This window comes from Schistocerca piceifrons, chromosome 4 (assembly GCF_021461385.2).
Source record: "Schistocerca piceifrons isolate TAMUIC-IGC-003096 chromosome 4, iqSchPice1.1, whole genome shotgun sequence".
NCBI lineage: Eukaryota > Metazoa > Arthropoda > Insecta > Orthoptera > Acrididae > Schistocerca > Schistocerca piceifrons.
The window spans coordinates 499,182,245-499,196,576 of record NC_060141.1 but is presented as its reverse complement, the minus strand read 5'-3'; the positions used below and the strand labels follow the sequence as shown (position 1 = coordinate 499,196,576).

The following is a 14,332-nucleotide window of genomic DNA, read 5'->3' as shown; positions in this document are numbered from 1 at the left end:
TTAGAATCTTTTATTTAGCTGGCAGTATTTGGCGCTCGCTGTTTAGCAGTAGTTCGAGTAACGAAGATTTTTGTGAGGTAAGTGATTCAAAAAAAATGGTTCAAATGGCTCTGAGCACTACGGGACTCAACTGCTGAGGTCATTAGTCCCCTAGAACTCAGAACCAGTGAAACCTAACTAACCTAAGGACGTCACAAACATCCATGCCCGAGGCAGGATTCGAACCTGCGACCGTAGCGGTCTTGCGGTTCCAGACTGCAGCGCCGGCGTAAGTGATTCATGAAAGGTATACGTTGTTGTCAGTCGGGACCATTCTTTTGTAGGAATTATCGAAAGTCAGATTGCGTTGCGCTAAAAATATTGTGTGTCAGTTTAGTGTTGATCAGAATAAGTAAAGAGCGAAATGACTGAGTACGTTCAGTTCTGCTCAGCTGTTTGAAAATCAAATAATGTAAGAGGTTTATCAGCACAGTCAATCATAAATTTTTCTAAGGGGACGTTTCAAAGTTTTCGAGCAATCATCTTCTGAAACCCGAATGGTACATAAAAATAACTCTGTACAATTGAGGTTGTAACCTACAATTAAAATTAACTTTGTGAAATAATCGAGTGACGCATTCCATTTGGCCATGGCAGGATATTAATTTCGTAAGCAAGAATGTATGCCTACACGAACTGTAATGAAGAATAGGCTGCCAAGACTGTATCAAACCCTATTACCAAACAGAAAGAGAGCACTATCATTCAAGTCCTACTGATGTTTGCTGTCGCGTTGCTGAGAAAGGATCCGTGGTAGCAACCAGCAATGGAATGAGGTAGGTAAGGTTTGCTCTTGCACCTGTCCACAAAGAAAGCACTCATTAGGTTGCCGAGGACGATGCAGGTGTCAGCATACTGCAAAATGCCGCAACGTAGTACCGCATGAAGAGTGTCTCACTGGCAACCCAACGTATCCACGTTAACTTCGGCGAGCTGAAGTCTCTTTCAGCTGTAAATCAACGACCACAGAAGGACTTTCACCGCTGGTTTGTTGTACCACCCAACAAGCCGCTGTTTGTACCTTCATAATGTGCGGGGTTTCATGAATAGTTTCGCCAAGAAAACACCAGTCGACCCTCTCAGGAAACTGATCATACGAATATTTGAGCCAGTAGGAATCATTTTCAACACGCTAGAAATTTTCGAGAAGCTGTGCCTATAATTTCTTCGGCGGTGTCACCTTTGTAGCAAGAGACAGAAATTTAGTATTTTCTCCAATAAATGTAACTTGAGAAGCCAAGAATGTTTTTAAAATTAATTTAGTTTTTCTTTTTCAAATACTAAACTACTACTTAGAATAAAAACAATTTCCTTATCCACAAATCAAAATCAAAAATTAAAACAAGCTACTACTAAAATTCATTTAAAACATTGTGTATTACTGAGCCACGCTGTAGTGACTATTCTGTAGAACAGCATACTACCGTAGAAAATTACTCTTAGTGGTAGTGATTTAACAGACAAGCTTTACCCAGTAAACGTAACGGACAAAATCACATCGAATGTAAACAGCACTGAATGTTTACACTAACTGTGCTGCCTGGCTCAAGTAATCAACTTAATCTAATTGAGCGAGTATCTGTGCTCTAAAGCATATCTGGTACTATTTCGATCAAGTTAGGATAAAAGCATAAACTTCCATGTGCGCGTCCGTCGCTTATTGTATGCTGTTTTATTGCTGCAGTTCCACAAATACGCGATTTCGACCACTGGGTCTTTGAGAGATTTTCATGGATGTAGTGTCCTCCGTCATGCTCTATTTTTCATTTTCTTTTGTGCACCCTATATGTTAAACGTTCTGTTTTACCGATTTTATTCCTGAACATTGCAATATATTGTGATGGAGAGCGAGAATAGGGATGTTGGAAGGAAATAATAAATAAGATGTGGATGAACAGAGAATATGGTAGAAAGAGAGGGAATATGAATACCGCGCGTGTCTGAGTTGAGAGTGGCGGAGAAATTAGTACAGTAGTATTATCTCTGCGCCACGGTCTGCACATCGCCTCGCGAGCTGCTCAATCACACTAGGGCGACTGCGGCTGTCTTATGTCCCACGTTGATCTCCAGAGAACACACACAGCCTGGGAGCGACGGTAATTACGCTAAATGGTTATCGAAGAGAGAGAGAGAGAGAGAGAGAGAGTGAGGGGGGGGGGAGGGGGAAGAGATGGGAGAGGGAGGGAACACACTGGTCATTTCGGACGGACGCTCGGTAATACTTCTTCCCAGAAGGCAATAAATAACCCTATTGCGCAATTTCGCCACGACTGTGTGAAGTATGGTTGTTGAGCCTTTGACATTTGGTGTCTACCACGATAACTGAGAGGAGTCGGTAACAAATGAATTCAGTAATGGTTCTCATACAAATATTTGAGGTCTTGTATCAAACATGTTTAAAAACATCCCCTGGCAGGATATATGAGCCTAGATCGCCGAATCTGTTCCTTTGCAGAGGATCTATTCCCACGGGGAGGACGACGATGGTTCAAATCCGCGTCCGGCCATCCTGATTTAGGTTTTCCGTGATTTCCCTAAATCGCTTCAGGCAAATGATGGTTCGTTTGAAAGTGCACGGCCGATTTCCTTCCCCATTCTTTCCTAATTAGATGGGACCGATGAACTTGCTGCCTGGTCCCCTACCCCTAAATCAGCCAATCGAAGATGGGAGAACTTTAACGTTCAGGTACAAAAGGAAACTCCTAGGTTTTGGGTCGAGACAGAAGTGTGCTTGGGTAGGTCACAGGTAGGCACACAGGTAATCACGATTAGAGTTTTGGGCTGGCAAAAAAATTCCATAGCCACTTTTGATCCGTATAAACGTGATCACTGGTACAAGTGATAGCTGTGTTCAGAATTCCTCAAAGAGAGATCCAGAATCCAACACAACGCGTTACAAAGACGAAGAAAAGAGAGACCAGCTATCAGGTAAATACCGTCGCTTCGAGCTGTGGCTTGGGTTTACAGTGTTTTTGTAATAGGGTGGCAATAACCGTAATTTTTCGTGGTCACAAAACCATGAGTTGGTACGCGACTGTACTTCAAAAGTTCAAAAATGATTCAAATGGCTCTAAGCACTATGGGACTTAACATCTGAGGTCATCAGTCCCCTAGACTTAGGTTTAAGTAGTTCTAACCAACCTAAGGACATCACACACATCCATGCCCGAGGCAGCATTCGAACCTCCGACCGTAGCAGCAGCGCGGTTCCGGACTGAAGCGCCTAGAACTGCTCTGCCACAGTGGCCGGCAAAAGAAGTTCGTTTATCTGTATATGTTGTAATGTACCTTCATCTGTGTGAAAAGTATAAAGCAACTATTTAGGTTGATGATTACTACTGTTTGTGCGATGAAGGTCACAATATCAACCAGCCCCAAAGGATTCAAAATTTAACAAATGGTCTGTACGAGCCTTATTTCTATAAGATGTTAGGATGTACAGCGTTAACAGAGCAATAAAATTAGCCCATTTCGCACCTCCAGGAACCAAATTAGTAGTTGAAACGATACATATGGTAATTTCACCGACTATCATAAAAACTGTATACTCGTTAATCGCACAAGAACACACGGAAGAAGATTCATCGTTTGGATTCTTAATGAATGAACTTCACTTTGATGTTAACTCTTCCAGGCATGTTTTTTTATATTTGCCTCATTTTGTCAAACATTTATGATGAGGGAAAGGCAAAAAATAAATTGTCTTTTGATAGTGTATTTTTTTACTTTACGTGCCTGCAAATACATACGGTACAGTCGTGGATGTTATATTTTACAAAATTTGCCATAGTATTAATGAGTTCACGTCCTCGCCGCATGAAGTGTTTGAATTCCCGCTTCTTTCAGCCGAGTACGCCTCGACAACTGTCAAATGGTAGCCGACTCGTTCTTATATTGATGTGCGTTATAGTTTAGACTTCACAGTCATCACCACTATCTGCTTCATCCATAGGCAAAAGCGCAGAAGGAATTTCCGTCATCGCTTCTTAAGCTTTTCGGGAAAAAAATGACTTTGTCGAAGCATATCTCTGACCGACATGTGGCGAACTTGCTTTTATGTAAGATACAGTCACATTCTATGACAATTATTGCCTACATAGCCATCCTCAGATGCTATTGGTCATGGTCGCCATTTTGTAAAGAAAACTTTCATTACATGTATTAGCAAACAGTCAAATGTGGGGCGCCAAGCTAGCGAGAAGCACGCCGGGTCGATTTTGTAAGTCCATTAACAAAGCTGCTGAGAATTTTTCCGGGTTGTGTGGCGGTGGTCCATGGAACTCTTCAATCCCTGACGTTTCGTCCAAGGCTACGTTGGACATCTTCGGAGGTACTCCTGATTGTGTTGAGTCTTGCCGACTGACGAGTCGAACGTCGAAGAGCGACCTAAATACTGTGGAAAGTGGGCGTGGTCTGGATTTCACGTGACAGCAGAGATAAACCTTGTCAAGGATAAAATATAACTATCGATCATAGTACGTCAAAGATAAAAACTTCTCATCGATTCTGTAGCGCCACAGTCTATATATCACTGAGTTTCATGGCTTCTTCTTTTCTGTTAAAATTATCCCCATGTTTATATATTTCGATGGCTTCTCTATATAGCCGTGGATAATAGTTCATCATAGTACATAAAACTTCAGTTTCTGAAAATTTCACTACGTGATTACCCGACTGAAGAGCATGTTCCGCCACAGATGACTTGGCTGTTTTCCCTAGACGGCAAAGACTTTTACGTTCCTTCAACTGTGTGTTCACACTTCTCTTTGTAGTTCCAATTTAGACCCTACCACATATACACGGTATCTTGTATACACCACTTGCAGACAGGGGGGGGGACACGTTTATCCTTAACGGAACGAAGTGCTTGGCCTATTTTCTTAGTTGGTCTTAAAATCGGTCGAACGTTGTTTCCTTAAAATCTTGCCGATTTGATCCGTTACGTTTTTGATGAAGGGTAGAGAAACTGTGTTCTTCCAGCGCTGTGTCCTATCGTTGTCCTTAGGCCTCCAGTTATTCGGTCGCAAAACTGTGTGTTAAAAGTCTAGTGGACAGGGCTAAAAGGATTTGTACGCCGGAATACCTGGACGCCGAGATAAAACATCTAAAGCACGCTCCGGTATACGATTTCACTCGTCGCCGTTATTCCGCGTAATGTCCCGCTGCAGCTGACAGCAGTGATCCCCTTCAATCTATGCAGATGACGATGAGACAAGAAATTTAAAATAAGACATGTGGTCGTAACTGTCCGGAAATACCTCAAAAATGGATGACAAATGTTGAACAAGTGACGTTACCAGATGATGTACCTCTCCACACATGCTGCGGATGAGCCTATCGATCTGATCATTACAATGACGTATTGACGTCGGTGTGGCTCTGGGCCCACGCGCGCGACATAAAGAGTGAGGAGTTCAGGGCTCGAGTCTTGCGTCTGGCAGGCAGCATTTTTCATTGTGGTAGACAAAAAGTTGTGTGTTTACATTCAGGTAAGGATTGCTATTTTATTTATTCGTCTCGTCTCTGCTGGTTATTTGCAAAGTATAGTAGGCCTACAGCAAAAACCTACCGTATTGCGTCACAAGTAAATGAGTATAAGCTTTCGAATTCCGTCGTTACCAGTAAATAATACGTTTTCTTTAGTAAATATATCCGAAAAAAAAGAAGGGCAAGAGGAAAGAAACACTAAAAATAGCTATTATTTGATTACAGCGAGGACAATAATTTTGTAACTTCTACATTTACAACAGATCACATTTACAAAAGGTGTTCTACTGCATCACTCCGTCATCCATTTCCACCCAAGTCCAACCGCTATGTGTGGCGAGGTAGCCTACTCCCTCTGGCGACGTCACATGTTCGACAGCACTCAACAGTTTCATGAATACTGGTTTTGCAACCGAAGAAAGCAATGCAGTTGGCAATTTCACCTCGTAAAAGAAATGAAAATTAGACAAATTTAATTGATTACTACAAACAGATCAGAGATTAGGGTCGACGTTGAGGTATGATGAAGTAACATGATGGTGGTAACTTTCTATGGGACCAAGCTGCTGAGGTCTTCGGTCCATATCAAAGGAAAATGCCCGTATTCGCTTTAATAGAATTAGGGGGAGCACGGAAGCCTCAAATCTGGACATCCGTAAGGGTATTTGAACTTAACTCCTCACTAATGCCACAGTGCCAGTACTTGCATATCAGTAGGTCACGGAACAGCTTAACCTACCAAGTTCGCATTAAAATTAGAAACTCGTCGCGATTTTCCGAACACACTGGGGAAGGGACTTCTCCTTCGTATTCAACTGTTTACAAATGGACAAATGAGTTTAAATTTGGTGGGGACAGCTTAGTTGATGATCCGCTTAGTGGTCGGTCATCACGTGTCACTACCCCAGAAATTACTGCGAAAGTGGACAAAACGATCATGGAGGTTCACCAACTGAAAGTACAAAAACTTCTGAAGCTACAGCGATGTCATCTGAACGGGCATATCACATTTTAACAGTGGAATTGCGTATAAAAAAAATATCTCGTAGATGGATGCCGTCATTCTTTAAGTAGGATCTGAAATGCATCACAATGGAAACGTCCGAACAAAGTTTCACCGTGACTTCTGAAATTTTCCCGGCGTATTTCTTCTTCTAATAATTTCCGGGTATGCAGCCGGATCCCGTCGACATTATTTCTGGACAATAAATTCTGGACAATTCGAGAGAATGGTTTGGCCATCCAGAACGACCGATATGAATGAATTCCATTGCACATTTACGGAACATAATGTCGACGGGATCCGGCTGCATACCCGGAAATTATTAGAAGAAAAAAAAAATTAGAAAAAGTTTCACCGGTTTTCGGAGCAACCACCAATATCTTTCTGCTGTGATTTCTGATCACAGATGCAATCTGCGTACACTATAGTACCCCAGAGACAAAACGACAACAATCAAAGCAATGGAAAACACGTTGATTCTCCACCACCAAAGACAATATGGTCGCCCGGAAAGTTTACGATGTCAGTTTTCTGAGATGCAAAAGGGATTCTGCTGACAGTTATTTTCCCGCTGGTGAAACAATTGCGAAACGATATTTCGCTGACGTTCTGCACTAAGTACAGCGAAAGATAAGGAAGAAAGTCATCGTTCATCAAGACAGTGCGCCCACACACGAGTCGTTGCACGGCAAAAATGCTTGAACTAAGTTAAAAATTGTTCTTACACCAAATTTATTCGCCTAAATGGGCTCCATCAGAGTTCCATATCTTCCCCAAGCTCAAAAATTTCCTCGGTAGACGAATATTCTCTTCAAAGAAGAAATGGCAGCGAGAGTTGGGATTTTGCAGGCGTGGAGGAATACAATCTTCGAGATGGCATCAAGGCACTGCAACGTGGCGGGACCAACTGCATTACTGTATAGGGAGACTACACTGATGTGACCGAAGTCATTGGACAGCTATTTGCACATATGCAGATGGCGGTAGTATAGCGCACACAAGGTATAAAAGAATAGTGCATTGGCGGAGCTGTCTTTTTTGTACTCCTGCGGCGACTGATGTGAAAAGGTTTCCGATGTAGTTATGGCCGTACGACGGGAACTAAAAGACATTGAAACGCGGAAGGGTAGTTGGAGCTACAAGCCTGGGACATTTCATTTCGGAAATCGTTAGGGAATTCAAATATTCTGAGATCCACAGTGTCAAGAGTGTGCCAAAAATACCACATTTCAGTCATTACCTCTCACCACGGAGAACGCAGTGGACGACGACCTTCACTTAACGACCGAGGGCAGCGACGTTTGAATAGAGTTTCCAGTGCTATCAGACAATGAACACTGCAGAAAATAACCGTAGAAATCAGTGTGGGACTTACGACGGACGTATCCATTAGGACAGAGCGGTGAAATTTGGCGTTAATGGGCTATTGCAGCAAACGACAGACACGAGTACCTTTGCTAACAGTACGACATTGCTTCTGGGCTCGTGAGTGCCAATTGCAGTAGAGTTGATGGTACGATTCGAGTCTGGCGCTCTCCCCACGAAGCCATGGACGCAGATTTTCAACAATATAATATGCAAGCTGATGGTGGCTCCATAATGGCGTGGGATGTGTTTATTTGGAGTGGACTGGGTTTTCTGGTCAAAGTGAACCGATCATTTACTGGAAATTGTTATGTTCGGCTACCTGGAGACTATTTGCAGCCAGTAACGATGGAATTTTTGCAGTTGACAATGCCCCATGTCGCTGGGCCACAACTGTTCGCGACTGGTTTGGAGAAAATTCTGGACAATTGGAAAGAATGGTTTGGCCATCCACTACGACCGATATGAATGAATTCCATTGCACATTTACGGAACATAATCGAGAGGTCAGTTCGTGCACAAAATCTTGCACCGGAAACATTTTCGCGATTATCTACGGCTATAGAGCTCAATATTTATGCAGCGGACTTCGAACGACTTGTTGATTCCGTGTCACATCAGGTTCCTGCTCTATGCCGAGCACCAGGAGGTCCGACATGATATTATGCGGTATCCCATGACTATCACTTTCGTGTACACTGAAAAATAAAAAAGATTTACTGAGGTAAGTCTTATTTCTATTCAATTCTGAGAATATTTCGAACTTCTCTCTTACCTGAGCCTACTGTCCAAATTACCGGCTCTGCGAACCACAGGTGACCGGGTTGTGTATCCAAAGGCACCCCATATCATCATGCCCGGTGCTGGCCCCGTATGACAGCAACAAATGCACTCTGGAACCGTTTATTCTCCTTGAAGCGCCACGGAAGGATACGGCCTTCGTGGTAGTATACACAGTTGAGTACGTGAACATTATTGTGGGCCACTTGTACCTCTCCATGCTTGATTTCTCCCCAACAGCGACGGCACCTTCCAGCAGGATAACTCTCCATGCCAATAGGCCAGAATCGTGCTGCAGTTGTTTCACGAACATGATAGTTAACTAATGTTTACGTCTTGGCCATCAAATTCTCCAGATCTGAACTGAAGGTAATTGAAAATTTGTGGGATGTTATCGTGTGCAACCTCTGCGCCCACAACTTACCGCCCCATACTGGAATTGCATGACCTGTGCCTAAACGTCTGGAGCCGCAAACCTCCGGAAATCCACAAAGAATCACTGCTGTATTATGCTCCAAAGGCTGTCCAATACGCTATTAAATAGATGGTCATAATGTTTGACTAACCAGTGTATGTGCCGTGTGGCACACGCCGTAGTACGGTCTGCAACAGACAGATGTACAAGATGTAGTACGACACTCACTCTAACATTAGAATACAACGTCAACTGTGGGTTAAGCTTTATCAGAGGAAAAACACGGCAGAATCCTTTGGCTGAATGAAAATTTTCTTTTATCTTGATCTGTTTGAGCTGAAAGGAAACCAGCTTTCCACACTGTTGTGCTGCATGTGGGCAAGTGCAAAAATTTCTTAAAGTTTTCTCCAGCAAGCGCTGAGCCAGGTCACATCAGACCAGCATGTGGTGTGGTAATCAGGAAGACAAACAAGCAGAGATGATTTTCTGACAGCACATCACGATGCTGCTAGGACGAGTCGACTTTCTATAAGAACACCTATCAGATTGCTGACATGGCGAAAAGGCACAAAGCTGAAGCACTAAAAGCTTCTGTTGTGACATCGATGTGTGGCAAAGAATGCTGAGGAGACGAGAAAACGCGGACAATTGTGTTCATACACAGCAAGAAATAACGACATTACCTCAGACAAACAGTAATAAATATTAAGGCTTCCAAACCCTTAGACTTTTCAGTTACAATGATCCAGCTACGATGGAGGCCCCAAATGTGCTGCCTCCCATTTGCACATGGCTTCTGTCTTCGAGATTGCTGCCTGCCTGGTCTGCCAAACATGTATGCTGTGTACTGCCAACATCTCACCCACTGACGCAGAGTCTTTGGAACTTCTACCTACGGCTCTGAGAGCTTGGCGCTCCCTCAGCCTGTCGCCATATCTGGGAGGCATGTTCAAGACTGCTGCCACCGACATGCATTTGGGAGCAGATAGCGTCGCTGGCCTACCTCTGGCGGAGGGACATGCTACAACTCTGCACTACCATCTGCATCCTATGCAGAGATGCTGGAGTTTACTTGGGCACATGCCTTCGGTGTCAGAGAGTGTGCCCTTATCACAAGCAGTCGAAGATCTGGTGATCGATGACGCTGTACGAGCTACGCCTGCTGCCCCACTACCCCCCCCCCCCCCCACCCCTCTCACCTCCACCCCCACCACGGCACTAAGGTGTTAATGTAAGTGGCCGCGACAGAGACAACAGCCCCAAGAATCTGGAGAATCTACTGAAGGGAATGGCTAAGTGTGTACTAAGTGCATGCTACATCCATGTTTCAAATGGCTCTGAGCACTATGAGACTTAACTTCTGAGGTCATCAGTCCCCTAGAACTTAGAATTACTTAAACCTAACCAACCTAAGGACATCACACACATCCATGCCCGAGACAGGATTCGAACCTGCGACCGTAGCGGTCGCGCAGTTCCAGACTGTAGCGCCTGGAACCGCTCGGCCATTTCGGCCGGCTCGTTGTAACACTTCCATCGAATAAACGCATCGAGGTGACAAGCGCCAGTGGATACCACCTATTTTCATGTCGGCCCTCCTTTTTTAGTGCAGCAACTCAACGGGGGGCATGCACTCAACAAGCCTTTGGAAGTTCCCTGCAGAAATATTGAGCCATGCTATCTCTGTAGCCGTACATAATCACGAAGTGTTAATGGTGCAGGATTATGTCACATAAACGTTTGATGGGACTCATATCGGGCGATCTGGGTAACCAGGTCATCGCTCTAATAGCTCAGAATGTTCTTCAAATCAGTCGCGAACAATTATTACCCGTTGACATGGTGCACAGTTATCCATAAAATTCCACCGTTGTTTGAGAATATGGAGTCCATGAATTTCTGCAAATGGTCTCAAAGTAGCTGAACATAACCTTTTTCAGTCAATGACCGGTTCAGTCGGACTACAGAACCCAGTCCTAGCCCATATAAACACAGTCTACACCATTATTGAACCACCACCAGCTTTCACAGTGCCTCGTTGACAACTTGGGTCCATGGCTTCGTGGGATCTACATCACACTCGAATCCCAACATCAGCTCTTACCAAATGAAATCTGTACTTATCTGACCAGGCCACTGTTTTCATATCGTCCAGGATCCAGCCGACACGGTCAGCAGTGTTGCTTGCGTGTTGGCGCTGACGGCTCTACGCAAACACCGCTGCTCTCGGTCGTTAAGTGAAGACCGTCGGCCGCTGCATTGTCTGGGAATGCATGAAATTTGGTATTCTCGACACACTCTTGACAGTGTGCATTTCGAAATATTGAATTCCCAAGCGATTTCCGAAATGGAATGTCCTCTACGTGTAGCTCCAACTACCATTTCGCATTCAATATTTGGTAATTCCATAATCACGCGGGACACCTTTTCGCACGAATCACCTGGGTGCAAAACGACAGCTCCACCAGTGCACTACCCTCTTATACCCTGCGTACGCCACACTACTGTCATCTTTACATGTGCAACCGCTATTCCATGTCCTTTGTCACCTCAGTGTATACGTCTTGCTAATGTTATTTCATTAGCGCACAGAGTGCCAACTAGCCTTTACCACCGCACTGTACGCGTCGCTGTCCTGCAACCATAAGGCTATAAGCCCAGGCCCTTACAATATGTTTCTCATCAAAATTTTTCAGTTTGTGGGAGAATCTTTATTTAAGTTAGCTGTGCTGCAAGATTTTCTTTATCTTATCTGAATTCTTCGCGCATTAATATACAGCAATCTATCTTCCTGACTCTCTGCTGCTCTGTCAGTAACAAGACTCCTCATGAATGCTGTTTATGGTACACTGACAAAGGCGAAGGGATGGAAGAAAGACCTTATGAAACATCACGAAACTGGATGCTCTTAGAAACTTCCGATCGTTCATATGGCGCTCAGATTGACAAAGGAGGCTTTCTAGCCTTGCTCTGTACTAGAGTTAGATCCTTCTCGTGCATATCAGAAGATAATTTCATACAACGAAAGGCGATCAAGTTTTTGGCGAAGTGGCAAAAAAACACGCGAGTTTCTAGAAATATGAAACAGCCCTTTTAAAAGTATTGTGCGGAGCTAGTAGTGTCTTAAATGGTACAGTATCTGTATTTTCTTTTGCCGTCAAACACAGAAACATCAAATAAAAACGAAAAAAAAATACTGTTCCAGGACGTCAGCCGGCCGGAGTGGCCGAGCGGTTCTGAGCGCTACAGTTTGGAAAGCGCGACCGCTACGGTCGCAGGTTCGAATCCTGCCTCGGGCATGGATGTTTCTGATGTCCTTAGGTTAGTTAGGTTTAAGTAGTTTTTAGTTCTAGGGGACTGATGACCTCAGAAGTTAAGTCCCATAGTGCTCAGAGCCATTTTGAACCAGCACGTCACAGTTTGTACCACAGCGACATATCTGAAAGTATTGTGCAGAAACAAAAGAGAAAGAAAAATAGGTGTTACCTGCGGTACTCACCTATAGTGAGTCTATCCGAAGTTGTTCTTGAGCACTGACTAAGAGATAACACACCAGCTACAAGTGATTCCAGTCAGCGAAGTCCAGCACTGCTCTGGAGGATGCAAGAAATATATTCGAGGTGGTGTGGCGTCCCAAAATAAATATCCTGGAACAGAGAAAATAAAATCAATGCATAATTAAACACAAATAGCTCCTTTAGTACAGTTATACTATCACTACTGGCACGTTGGATAACTAAGCAAACAGCACAAAACTTTGAATCGCCCATATATACAGGGTGTTACAAAAAGGTACGGCCAAACTTTCAGGAAACATTCCTCTCACACAAAGAAAGGAAATATGTTATGGGACATGTGTCCGGAAACGCTTACTTTCCATGTTAGAGCTCATTTTATTACTTCCCTTCAAACCACATTAATCATGGAATGGAAACACACAGCAACAGAACGTACCAGCGTGACTTCAAACACTTTATTACAGGAAATGTTCAAAATGTCCTCCGTTAGCGAGGATACATGCATCCACCCTCCGTCGCATGGAATCCCTGATGCGCTGATGCAGCCCTGGAGAATGGCGTATTGTATCACAGCCGTCCACAATACGAGCACGAAGTGTCTCTACATTTGGTACCGGGGTTGCGTAGACAAGAGCTTTCAAATGCCCCCATAAATGAAAGTCAAGCGGGTTGAGGTCAGGAGAGCGTGGAGGCCATGCAATTGCTCCGCCTCTACCAATCCATCGGTCACCGAATCTGTTGTTGAGAAGCGTACGAACACTTCGACTGAAATGTGCAGGAGCCCCATCGTGCATGAACCACATGTTGTGTCGTACTTGTAAAGCCACATGTTCTAGCAGCACAGGTAGAGTATCCCGTATGAAATCATGATAACGTGCTCCATTGAGCGTAGGTGGAAGAACATGGGGCCCAATCAAGACATCATCAACAATGCCTGCCCAAACGTTCACAGAAAATCTGTGTTGATGACGTGATTGCACAATTGCGTGCGAATTCTCGTCAGCCCACACATGTTGACTGTGGAAATTTACAATTTGATCACGTTGGAATGAAGCCTCATCCGTAAAGAGAACATTTGCACTGAAATGAGGATTGACACATTGTTGGATGAAGCATTCGCACAAGTGTACCCGTGGAGGCCAATCAGCTGCTGATAGTGCCTGCATACGCTGTACATGGTACGGAAACAACTGGTTCTCCCGTAGCACTCTCCATACAGTGACGTGGTCAACGTTACCTTGTACAGCAGCAACTTCTCTGACGCTGACACTAGGGTTATCGTCAACTGCACGAAGGATTGGCTCGTCCATTGCAGGTGTCCTCGTCGTTCTAGGTCTTCCCCAGTCGCGAGTCATAGGCTGGAATGTTCCGTGCTCCTTAAGACGCCGATCAATTGCTTCGAACGTCTTCCTGTCGGGATACCTTCGTTCTGGAAATCTGTCTCGATACAAACGTACCGCGCCACGGCTATTGCCCCGTGCTAATCCATACATCAAATGGGCATCTGCCAACTCCGCATTTGTAAACATTGCACTGACTGCAAAACCACGTTCGTGATGAACACTAACCTATTGATGCTACGTACTGATGTTCTTGATGCTAGTACTGTAGAGCAATGAGTCGCATGCCAACCCAAGCACCGAAGTCAACATTAACTTCCTTCAATTGGGCCAACTGGCGGTGAATCGAGGAAGTACAGTACATACTGACGAAACTAAAATGAGC

At 44.2% G+C, this 14,332-nt stretch overlaps 1 protein-coding gene across 3 annotated transcripts in view; it reads right to left on the bottom strand.

Moving 5' to 3' along the window:
* The window catches only part of LOC124795301, a 558,174-nt gene that overhangs the window by 203,625 nt on the left and 340,217 nt on the right, over window positions 1-14,332 (bottom strand). For all 3 annotated transcript variants that reach the window (XM_047259263.1, XM_047259265.1, XM_047259264.1), the window contains one exon: window positions 12,589-12,736. The gene's annotated coding sequence lies outside the window, so the exon portion shown is untranslated. The remainder of the gene's footprint in view (window positions 1-12,588; window positions 12,737-14,332) is intronic.